We start from the raw sequence: 13,118 nt of genomic DNA on the forward strand, positions 1-13,118 counted from the left end.
CATTACTAGAAAATATTTTGTTTTTATATTTTATTTTTATATTGTAGAAGACCATGAATACTGTTCATTGCTAATAAACCATAGATCTTTTAATAACTATGAGTTGGTTTTTGTTGTTATTGTTGTATATTTTTACATTTAACTTTTCTAATATTGAAGTGTCTTAAAACCAAAGTATGCATTATTTGGGTGTCTTTTTCCCCACACAAAATAGTTACTATTAAATTGATGATGTGTTTTATAGACTGTCACAGATTTGAGAAAATAAACATATCTATGCAATCTATATAGATAGAAGGAGGCAAGATACAGGTATTTGAGAATTCTGGTGTTTTGAAGACAGAAAGACCTGGGTTTAAATACTTGACTAAACTCTTAATTTTTGTGAGCTTTTTAATCTCAAGTGATTGTTATGTAGAGTAAATTAATAATGAATTTAAAGCTCTTAGCACAGAACCTAGCATGTAAGCAGCACTTAATAAATGGGAGCTACGAAAAATCTTCCAGCAGATTTCAACAGGCTGGGAATTCCACATTATTTTAGAAACTCCTGGAAAAAGTTTAAAAATTTTACTTGTGATAAAGCGGAGCTACAAAGTTATAAACTTTGGTGAAGTGATCACAAGGATATTCAATCATTTGCTTAATTTTCAAGTAATCATATAGACTTAGTAACTTGGCATAATTTTAATTATCTTAGGTTATGTCAGAGACTACACATGATGGGCATATTTATTAAATCCCTCTGGCAGTCTTGGTTCACTAGAAACGTAGATAAATGTGTTACATATTGTTTTTATCAGTGCCTCAGCCACATCTATGAATACTGACTAGGTGATTTCATTGCAAAGCAATTTAATATTCCCTGACTTTTTAAGAAAAATGGATTGAATTTATGTCAACAAATCATTAATATTTATTATCAATGGCACTCAATATGCCAGCAAAATTGTAAAACTCAGCAGTGGCCACAGGACTGGAAAAGGTCAGTTTTCATTCCAATATCAAAGAAAAGCAATGCCAAAGAATGCTCAGACTACCACACAATTGCACTCATCTCACATGCTAGTAAAGTAATGCTTAAAATTCTCCAAGCCAGGCTTCAGAATACATGAACCATGAACTTCCAGTTGTTCATGCTGGTTTTAGAAAAGGCAGAGGAACCGGAGATCAAATTGCCAACATCCGCTGGATCATCAAAAAAGCAAGAGGGTTCCAGAAAAATATATATTTCTGCTTTATTGACTATGCCAAAGCCTTTGACTGTGTGGATCACAATAAACTGTGGAAAATTCTTCAAGAGATGGGAATACCAGACCACCTGATCTGCCTCTTGAGAAATTTGTATGCAGGTCAGGAAGCAACAGTTAGAACTGGACATGGAACAACAGACTGGTTCCAAACAGGAAAAGGAGTTTGTCAAGGCTGTATATTGTCGCCCTGTTTATTTAACTTATATGCAGAGTACATCATGAGAAACGCTGGGCTGGGGGAAGTGCAAGCTGGAATCAAGATTGCTGGGAGAAATATCAGTAACCTCAGATATGCAGATGACACCACCCTTATGGCAGAAAGTGAAGAGGAACTCAAAAGCCTCTTTATGAAAGTGAAAGTGGAGAGTGAAAAAGTAGGCTTAAAGCTCAACATTCAGAAAACAAAGATCATGGCATCCGGTCCCACCACTTCATGGGAAATAGATGGGAAACAGTGGAAACAGTGTCAGACTTTATTTTTCTGGGCTCCAAAATCACTGCAGATGGTGATTGCAGCCATGAAATTAAAAGACGCTAACTCCTTGGAAGGAAAGTTATGACCAACCTAGATAGCATATTGAAAAGCAGAGACATTACTTTGCCAACAAAGGTTCGTCTAGTCAAGGCTATGGTTTTTCCAGTGGTCATGTATGCATGTGAGAGTTGGACTGTGAAGAAGGATGAGCGCCGAAGAATTGATGCTTTTGAACTGTGGTGTTGGAGAAGACTCTTGAGAGTCCCTTGGACTGCAAGGAGATCCAACCAGTCCATTCTGAAGGAGATCAGCCCTGGGATTTCTTTGGAAGGAATGATGCTAAAGCTGAAACTCCAGTACTTTGGCCACCTCATGCGAAGAGTTGACCCATTGGAAAAGACTCTGACACTGGGAGGGATTGGGGGCAGGAGGAGAAGGGGATGACAGAGGATGAGATGGCTGGATGGCATCACTGACTCGATGGATGTGAGTCTGAGTGAACTCCAGGAGTTGGTGATGGACAGAGAGGCCTGGCGTGCTGCGATTCATGGCATCGCAAAGAGTCGGATACTACTGAGCAACTGATCTGATCTGAATATTCCATTGTATATACGTACCACAATTTCTTTATCCAGTCATCTGTCAATGGACATCTAGGTTGCTTCCATGTTTTAGCTATTATAAATAGTGCTGCAATGTTTCTCCAGGGTATTTGCCTAGCAGTGGGATTGGTGGATCATATGGTGGTTTTATTCCTAGTTTTAAGGAATCTCCATATTGACTACCATAGTGGCTATATCAATTTACACTCCCATCAGCAATGAAAATGGGTTCCCTTTTCTCCATACTGTCTCCAACTATTATTGTCTGAAGACTTTTAATGATGGCTATTCTGACCAGAGTGAGGTGGTATTTCATTTAGTTTTGATTTCCATTTCCCTAACTATGAATCATGTTGAGCATCTTTTCATGTATCTGTTAGCCATCTGTATGTCTTCTTTGGACAGACATTTCGTCTGTTTAGGTATTTTTCCCACTTTTTGATTGCATTGTTTGTTTTTCTGCTATTGACTTGTATGAGCTGTTTGTATATTTTGGTAATTGATTATTTTCCAGTTGTTTTCTTAACTATTATTTTCTCCCATTCTGAGGATTGTCTTTTCACCTTGTTTGCAATTTCCTTTGCTGTGCAAAATCTTTTAAGTTTAATTAGGTCCCACTTGTTTACTTTTGTTTTTATTTCCATTACTCTAGGAAGTGGATCATAGAGGATCTTGTTTGCATTTATGTCATTGAGTGTTCTGCCTATGTTTCCCTCTAAGAGTTTTACAATTTCTGGTCTTACATTTAGGTCTTTAACCCATTTTGAGTTTATCTTTGTTGATGGCATTAGGAAGTGTTCTAGTTTCATTCTTTTAAGTGGAGCTGCCCAGTGTCTTCAGAACTGCTTATTGAAGAGGCTGTCTATGCCCCATTTTATATTTTTGCCTTTTTTTTGGTCAAAAATAAGGTACCCATAAGGGCATGGGTTTATCTCTGGGCTCTCTATCTTCTTCCATTGGTCTATATTTTTTCTTTCTTTCATTGGTCTATATTTCTCTTCAAGACAGTGCCATACTGTCTTGATGACTGTAGCTTTGTAGTATAGTCTGTAGTCAGGAAGGTTGATTCCCCCAGCTTCATTCTTCTTTCTCAAGACTGTTTTGGCTATTTGGGGTCTTTTGTGTTTCCATATGAATTGTGAAATTTTTTGTTCTAGTTCTGTGAAAAATGCCATCAGTAATATGATAGAGATCACATTGAATCTGTAGATTGCATTTGGTAAGTATAGTCAATTTCACAATATCTATTCTTCCAACCCAAGAATATGGAATATCTCTCCATCTCTTTATGTCATCTTTGATTTCTTTTCTTCAGTGTCTTTTGTCTTATACTGTCGATATACAGTTCTTTTGTCTCCTTAGGTAGTTTTATTCCTAGATATTTTATTATTTTTGTTGCAATGGTGAATGGGATTGATTCTTTAATTTTTCTTTCTGATTTTTCATTGTTAGTATATAGGGATGCAAGTGATTTCTGTGTACTCACCTTGTATCCCACAACTTTGCTAAATTCACTGATTAGCTCTAGTAATTTTCTGATATTATCTTTAGGGTTTTCTATGTATAGTATCATATCATCTGCAAACAATGAGAGTTTTACTTCTTTTCCAATCTGGATTCCTTTTATTATTATTATTATTTTTAATTCTCTGATTGCAATAGCTAGGGCTTCCAAAACTAAGTGGAATAATGGTGATGAGAGTGGACACCCTTGTTTTGTTCCTGATCTTGAGGGAATACTTTCAGTTTTTCACCATTGAGAATAATGTTTGCTGTGGGCTGATCATATATGGCCTTTACTATGTTTAGGTAGGTTCCTTCTGTGCTAATTTTTTGAAGAGTTTTTGTGATAAATGGGTGCTTAATTTTGTCAAAGGCTTTTCCTGCATCTATTGAGATGATCATGTGGTTTTTATCTTTCAATTTGTTAGTATGGTGTATCACATTGATTGACTTGCATATATTGAAGAATCCTTGCATCCCTAGAATAAACCCAACTTAATCATGGTGTATGAGCTTTTTCATGTGTTGTTGAATTCTGTTTGCTAGAATTTTGCTGAGGATTTTTGCATTTATGTTCATCAGTGATATTGGCCTGTAATTTTCTTTTTTTGTGTTGTCTTTGCTGGTTTTGGAATCAGGGTGACAGGAGTCTCATAGAATGAGTTTGGAAGTGTTCCTTCCTCTGAAAATTATTGAACGAGTTTTAGGATAGGCATTCACTCTTCTCTAAATGTTTAATAGAATTCACCTATGAGGCCATCTGGCCCTGGGCTTTTGTTTTTTCGGACAGTTTTGATCACAGTTTTGATTTCAGTGCTTGTAATTGGGTTGTTCATAATTTCTGTATCTTCCTGGTTTTTCAGTCTTGGAAGATTGAACTTTTCTATGAATCTGTCCATTTCTTCCAGGTAGTCCTTTTTATTGCCATATAGTTGTTCATAATAGTGTCTTATAATCCACTGTATTTCTGTATTGTCTGTTGCAATCTCTCCTTTTTCATTTCTAATTTTATTGATTTAATTCTTCTTTCTTTTTTTCTTGATGAGTTTGGCTAAAGTTTTGTCAATTTTGTTTATCTTCTCAAAGAACCAGATTTTAGTTTTATCAATTTTTACTGTTGTTTCTTTCATTTCTTTTGTGATCTTTGTGATTTTTTTCCTTCTGCTAACTTTGGGGTTCTTTTTGTTGTTTTTTTCCAATTGTTTTAGGTGTAAAGTTAGGTTGTCTATTTTTTTTAAATATAAATTTATTTATTTTAATTGGAGGTTAATTACTTTACAATATTGTATTGGTTTTGCCATACATCAACATGAATCCACCATGGGTGTACACGTGTTCCCCATCCTGAACTCCCCTCCCACCTCCCTCCCTGTACCATCCTTCTGGGTCATCCCAGTGCACCAGCCCCAAGATCCTGTATCCTGCATCGAACCTGCATCTGGCGCTTCATTTCATATATGATATTATACATGTTTCAATGCCATTCTCCCAAATGATCCCACCATCTCCCTCTCCCACAGAGTCCAAAAGACTGTTCTATACATCTGTGTCTCTTGCTCTGTCACATACAGGGTTATCATTACCATCTTTCTAAATTCCATATATATGCATCAGTATACTGTATTGATGTTTTTCTTTCTGGCATACTTCACTCTGTACAATAGGCTACAGTTTCATCCACCTCATTAGAACTGATTCAAATGTATTCTTTTTAATGGCTGAGTAATATTCCATTGTGTATATGTACCACAGCTTTCTTATCCATTCATCTGCTGATGGACATCTAGGTTGCTTCCAGGTACTGGTTATTATAAACAGTGCTGCAATGAACATTGGGGTACACATGTCTCTTTCAATTCTGGTTTCCTCGGTGTTTATGCCCAGCAGTGGGATTGCTGGGTCGTATGGCAGTTCTATTTCCAGTTTTTTAAGGAATCTCCACACTGTTCTCCATAGTGGCTGTACTAGTTTGCATTCCCACCAACAGTGTAAGAGGGTTTCCTTTTCTCCACACCCTCTCCAGCATTTATTGCTTGTAGACTTTTGGATAGCAGCCATTCTGACTGACGTAAAATGGTACCTCATTGTGGTTTTGATTTGCATTTCTCTGATAATGAGTGATCTTGAATACCTTTTCATGTGTTTGTTAGCCATCTGTATGTCTTCTTTGGAGAAATGTCTGTTTAGTTCTTTGGCCCATTTTTTGATTGGGTCATTTATTTTTCTGGAATTGAGCTGCAGGAGTTGCTTGTATATTTTTGAGATTAGTTGTTTGTCAGTTGCTTCATTTGCTATTATTTTCTCCCATTGTGATGCAAAGATGGGCTCGATAAAGGACAGAAATGGTATGGACCTAACAGATGCAGAAGATATTAAGAAGAGATGGCAAGAATACACAGAAGAACTGTATAAAAAATCTTCACGACCCAGATAATCACAATGGTGTGATCACTGACCTAGAGCCAGACATCCTGGAATGTGAAGTCAAGTGGGCCTTAGAAAGCATCACTACGAACAAAGCTAGTGGAGGTGATGGAATTCCAGTTGAGCTATTCCAAATCCTGAAAAATGATGCTGTGAAAGTGCTGCACCCAATATGCCCGCAAATTTGGAAAACTCTGCAGTGGCCACAGGACTGGAAAAGGTCAGTTTTCATTCCAATCCCAAAGAAAGGCAATGTCAAAGAATGCTCAAACTACCACACAATTGCACTCATCTCACACGCTAGTAAAGTAATGCTCAAAATTCTCCAAGCCAGGCTTCAGCAATACGTGAACTGTGAACTTCCTGATGTTCAAGCTGGTTTTAGAAAAGGCAGAGGAACCAGAGATCAAATTACCAACATCTGCTGGATCATGGAAAAAGCAAGAGAGTTCCAGAAAAACATCTATTTCTGCTTTATTGACTATGCCAAAGCCTTTGACTGTGTGGATCACAATAAACTGTGGAAAATTCTTCAAGAGATGGGAATACCAGAACACCTGATCTGCCTCTTGAGAAATTTGTATGCAGGTCAGGAAGCAACAGTTAGAACTGGACATGGAACAGCAGACTGGTTCCAAATAGGAAAAGGAGTTCGTCAAGGCTGTATATTGTCACCCTGTTTATTTAACTTATATGCAGAGTACATCATGAGAAACGCTGGACTGGAAGAAACACAAGCTGGAATCAAGATTGCTGGGAGAAATATCAGTAACCTCAGATATGCAGATGACACCACCCTTATGGCAGACAGTGAAGAGGAACTCAAAAGCCTCTTGATGAAAGTGAAAGTGGAGAGTGAAAAAGTAGGCTTAAAGCTCAACATTCAGAAAACGAAGATCATGGTCTCTGGTCCCATCACTTCATGGCAAATAGATGGGGAAACAGTGGAAACAGTGTCAGACTTTATTTTTCTAGGCTCCAAAATCACTACAGATGGTGACTGCAGCCATGAAATTAAAAGACGCTAACTCCTTGGAAGGAAAGTTATGACCAACCTAGATAGCATATTCAAAAACAGAGACATTACTTTGCTAACAAAGGTCCGTCTAGTCAAGGCTATGGTTTTTCCAGTGGTCATGTATGGATGTGAGAGTTGGACTGTGAAGAAGGCTGAGCGCCGAAGAATTGATGCTTTTGAATTGTGGTGTTGGAGAAGACTCGAAAGTCCTTTGGACTGCAAGGAGACCCAACCAGTCCATTCTGAAGGAGATCAGCCCTGGGATTTCTTTGGAAGGAATGATGCTAAAGCTGAAACTCCAGTATTTTGGCCACCTCATGCGAAGAGTTGACCCATTGGAAAAGACTCTGATGCTGGGAGGGATTGGGGGCAGGAGGAGAAGGGGACGACAGAGGATGAGATGGCTGGATGGCATCACTGACTCGATGGAAGTGAATCTGGGTGATCTCCGGGAGTTGGCAATGGACAGGGAGGCCTGGCCTGCTGCGATTCTTGGGGTCGCAAAGAGTCGGACACGACTGAGCGACTGAACTGAAATGAACTGAACTCTCCCATTCTGAAGGCTGTTTTTTCATCTTGCTTATAGTTTCCTTTGTTGTGCAGAAGCTTTTAATTTTAATTAGGTCCCATTTGTTTATTTTTGCTTTTATTTCCAATATTCTGGGAGGTGGGTCATAGAGGATCCTGCTGTGATGTATGTCGGAGAGTGTTTTGCCTATGTTCTCCTCTAGGAGTTTTATAGTTTCTGGTCTTACGTTTAGATCTTTAATCCATTTTGAGTTTATTTTTGTGTTTGGTATTAGAAAGTGTTCTAGTTTCATTTTCACAAGTGCTTGATCAGTTTTCCCACACCACTTGTTAAAGAGATTGTCTTTTCTCCATTGTATATTCTTGCCTCCTTTGTCAAAGATAAGGTGTCCATAGGTGCATGGATTTATCTCTGGGCTTTCTATTTGTTCCATTCATCTATATTTCTGTCCTTGTGCCAGTCTTTATGACTGTGGCTTTGTAGTAGAGCCTGAAGTCAGGCATGTTGATTCCTTCAGTTCCATTCTTCTTTCTCAAGATTGCTTTGGCTATTCGAGGTTTTTTGTATTTCCATACAAATTGTGAAATTATCTGTTCTAGCTCTGTGAAAAATACCGTTGGTAGCTTGACAGGAATTGCATTGAATCTATAGATTGCTTTGGGTAGTATACTCATTTTCACTATATTGATTCTTCTGATCCATGAACATGGTATATTTCTCCATCTATTATTGTCCTCTTTGAATCTTTCACCAGTGCTTTATAGTTTTCTATATATAGGTCTTTAGTTTCTTTAGGTAGATATATTCCTAAGTATTTTATTCTTTCCGTTGCAATGGTGAATGGAATTATTTCCTTAATTTCTCTTTCTATTTTCTCATTATTAGTGTATAGGAATGCAAGGGATTTCTGGGTGTTGATTTTAGATCCTGCAACTTTACTATATTCATTGTTTAGTTCTAGTAATTTTCTGGTGGAGTCTTTAGGGTTTTCTATGTAGAGGATCATGTCATCTGCAAACAGTGAGAGTTTTAATTCTTCTTTTCCAATTTGGATTCCTTTTATTTCTTTTTCTGCTCTGATTGTTGTGGCCCAAACTTCCAAAACTATCTTAAATGGTAGTGGTGAAAGTGGGCACCCTTGTCTTGTTCCTGACTTTAGGGGAAATGCTTTCAATTTTTCACCACTGAGGATAATGTTTGCCGTGGGTTTGTCATATATAGCTTAGATTATGTTGAGGTATGTTCCTTCTATTCCTGCTTTCTGGAGAGTTTTTATCATAAATGGATGTTGAATTTTGTCAAAGGCTTTCTCTGCATCTATTGAGATAATCATATGGCTTTTATTTTTCAATTTGTTAATGTGGTGTATTACATTGATTGATTTGCGGATATTGAAGAATCCTTGCATCCCTGGGATAAAGCCCACTTGGTCATGGTGCTTTTTAATGTGTTGTTGGATTCTGGTTGCTAGAATTTTGTTAAGGATTTTTGCATCTATGTTCATCAGTGATATTGGCCTGTAGTTTTCTTTTTTTGTGGCATCTTTGTCAGGTTTTGGTATTAGGGTGATGGTGGCCTCATAGAATGAGTTTGGCAGTTTACCTTCCTCTGCAATTTTTTTGAAGAGTTTGAGTAGGATAGGTGTTAGCTCTTCTCTAAATTTTTGGTAGAATTCAGCTGTGAGGCCATATGGACCTGGGCTTTTTTTTTTGCTGGAAGATTTCTGATTACAGTTTCAATTTCTGTGCTTGTGATGGGTCTGTTAAGATTTTCTATGTCTTCCTGGTTCAGTTTTGGAAAGTTGTACTTTTCCAAGAGTTTGTCCATTTGTTCTACATTGTCCATTTGATTGGCATATAATTGCTGATAGCAGTCTCTTATGATCCTTTGTATTTCTGTGTTGTCTATTGTGATCTGTCCATTTTCATTTCTAATTTTATTGATTTCATTTTTCTCCCTTTGTTTCTTGATGAGTCTGGCTAATGATTTGTCAATTTTATTTATCCTTTCAAAGAATCAGCTTTTGGCTTTGTTGATTTTTTTCTATGGTCTCTTTTGTTTCTTTTGCATTTATTTCTGCCCTGATTTTTAAGATTTCTTTCCTTCTACTAACCCTGGGGTTCTTCATTTCTTCCTTTTCTAGTTGCTTTAGGTGTAGAGGTAGGTTATTTATTTGACTTTTTTCTTGTTTTTTTGAGGTATACCTGTATTGCTATGAACCTTCCCCTTAGCACTGCTTTTACAGTGTCCCACAGGTTTTGGGTTGTTGTGTTTTCATTTCCATTCATTTCTATGCATATTTTGATTTCTTTTTTGATTTCTTCTGTGATTTGTTGGTTATTCAGCAGTGTGTTGTTCAGCCTCCATATGTTGGAATTTTTAATAGTTTTTCTCCTGTAATTGAGATCTAATGTTACTGCATTGTGGTCAGAAAAGATGCTTGGAATGATTTCAGTTTTTTTGCATTTACCAAGGCTAGATTTATGGCCCAGGATGTGATCTATCCTGGAAAAGGTTCTGTGTGCACTTGAGAAAAAGGTGAAATTCATTGTTTTGAGGGGGAATGTCCTATAGATATCAATTAGGTCTAACTGGTCTATTGTATCATTTAAAGTTTGTGTTTCCTTGTTAATTTTCTGTTTAGTTGATCTATCCATAGGTGTGAGTGGGGTATTAAAGTCTCCCACTATTATTGTGTTATTGTTAATTTCCCCTTTCATACTTGTTAGTGAGAGGGTAACAGGCAGGAAGGCCAGGGGTCTCCAAATGGAGGAAATAGCCTGCAAGTGTCAGACATTTTTATCTCTCTTAAGCGGCAGGAGGAAACAAACTAGCAATATTTTTTTCCTTCTCTATACAAATTTAAAGAGAGGTTTCTCTTAAAATACTGTGTTGCCATAATGACACCTGGTTTCTCCTGAAGTTAGCTATTCTTGAGCCTAGAGATAACCAATGCCTTTTTCTTATGGAAATGTTTGTCTTAAGCTATGCTAATGTACTACGCCTTTACCCCAAACTCTGTCTCCAAGTCGGTTCCGCCTCTTGGCCCGAAACCTACTTGACAAACCAGTATGTTATACTCAGATATTGTTCCCCTAATCTATGTAAATGAAACTATTTGTATGGTGGTCTGTCCTTCTTTAAGATTCAAGTTAATTATTTTATGGCCCAAGATAAACCATTTGGTGCCATTCTAAATTTTAAGACATTCCTTTCTTTCATTAACAGACTGCTAGTGACTATATAACATCCAGCTGAAGACTAGCAGGGGGGTACTCTTTCTGCCCCCTTCTGATGCCTATGTCAGAAGCTTTCTCTATCTCCTTTATACTTTAATAAAACTTTATTACACAAAAGCTCTGAGCAATCAAGCCTTGTCTCTGGCCCCGGATTGAATTCTTCTCCTCCGGGAGCCAAGAATCCCGGTGTATTCGAGTGATTCAACAACAACCTTTCATTAGCATTTGTCTTACATATTGTGGTGCTCCTATGTTGGGTGCTTATATATTTATAATTGCTATATCTTCTTCTTGGATTGATCCTTTGATCATTATGTAGTGTCCTTCTTTGTCTCTTTTCACAGCCTTTGTTTTAAAGTCTATCTTATCTGCTATGAGTATTGCTACTCCTGCTTTCTTTTGGTCTCTATTTGCTTGGAATGTCTTTTTCCAGCCCTTCACTTTCATTCTGTATGTGTCCCTTGGTTGAGGCGGGTCTCTTGTAGACAACATATATAGGGGTCTTGTTTTTGTATCCATTCAGCCAGTCTTTGTCTTTTGGTTGGGGCATTCAACCCATTTACATTTAAGGTAATTACTGATAAGTATGATCCCGTTGCCATTTACTTTATTGTTTTGGGTTCGAGTTTAAACATCCTTTTTGTGTTTCCTGTCTAGAGAAGATCCTTTAGCATATGTTGGAGAGCTGGTTTGGTGGTGCTGAATTCTCTCAGCTTTTGCTTGTCTGTAAAGCTTTTGATTCCTCCTTCATATTTGAATGAGATCCTTGCTGGGTACAGTAATCTGGGCTGTAGGTTATTTTCTTTCATCACTTTAAGTATATCCTGCCATTCCCTCCTGGCCTGAAGAGTTTCTATTGAAAGATCAGCTGTTATCCTTAAGGGAATCCCCTTGTGTGTTATTTGTTGTTTTTCCCTTGCTGCTTTTAATACTTGTTCTTTGCGTTTGATCTTTGTTAATTTGATTAATATGTGTCTTGGGTGTTTTGCCTTGGGTTTATCCTGTTTGGGACTCTCTGGGTTTCTTGGACTTGGGTGATTATTTCCTTCCCCATTTTAGGGAAGTTTTCACCTATTATCTCCTCAAGTATTTTCTCATGGTCTTTCTTTTTGTCTTCTTCTTCTGGGACTCTTATGATTTGAATGTTGGGACATTTAACATTATCCTGGAGGTCTCTGAGATTGTCCTCATTTCTTTTAATTTGTTTTTCTTTTTTCCTCTCTGATTCATTTATTTCTTTAGGTTGTCTATTTGATGTTTTTATTGTTTCTTGAGGTAAGATTGTAATCCTATAAACTTCCCTCTTAGAAATGCTTTTGCTTCATCCCATAGGTTTTGAGTTTTTGTGTTTTCATTGTCAACTGTTTCTCGGAATTTTTTATTCCCCTTTTGATTTTTCAGTAACTTGTTTGCTCTTTAGAAATGTATTGTTTACTCTCCATGGTTTGTGTTTTTTACAGCTTTTTTCCTTGTAACTGATATCTAGTCTCATGATGTTGTGGTCAGAAAAGATGCTTGATACCATTTAAATTTTCTTAAATTTACTGAGGTTTGATTTGTGACCCAAGATGTAGTCTATCCTGGAGAATGTTCCATGTGCACTTGAGAAGAAAAGTATATTCTTCTGCATTTGGATGGACTGTCCTGAAGATATCAATGAGATCCATCTGATCTAATTTGTCATTTAAGGCTCGTGTTTCCTTATTAATTTTTTGTTTTCATGATCTGTCCATTGGTGTGAGTGGGGTGTTAAAGTCTCCTAGTATTATTGTGTTACTGTCAATTTTTCCTTTTATGTCTGTTAGTGTTTGTGTTATGTATTGAGGTGCTTCTATGTTGGGTGCATACATCTTTACAATTGTTATATCTTCTTCTTGGAAGACATTGATCCCTTGATCATTACATGGTGCCCATCCTTGTTTCTGGTAACATTCCTTATTTTAAGGTCTATTTTGTCTGAAATGAAGATTGCTACTCCAGCTTTCTTGTGCTTGCCATTTGCATGGAATATATTTTTCCATCCCCTCACTTTCAGTCTATATGTGTCTTTAGGTCTGCAGTGGGTTTCTTTAGAC

Source organism: Bubalus bubalis, chromosome 14, assembly GCF_019923935.1.
Source record: "Bubalus bubalis isolate 160015118507 breed Murrah chromosome 14, NDDB_SH_1, whole genome shotgun sequence".
Taxonomy (NCBI): Eukaryota; Metazoa; Chordata; class Mammalia; order Artiodactyla; family Bovidae; genus Bubalus; species Bubalus bubalis.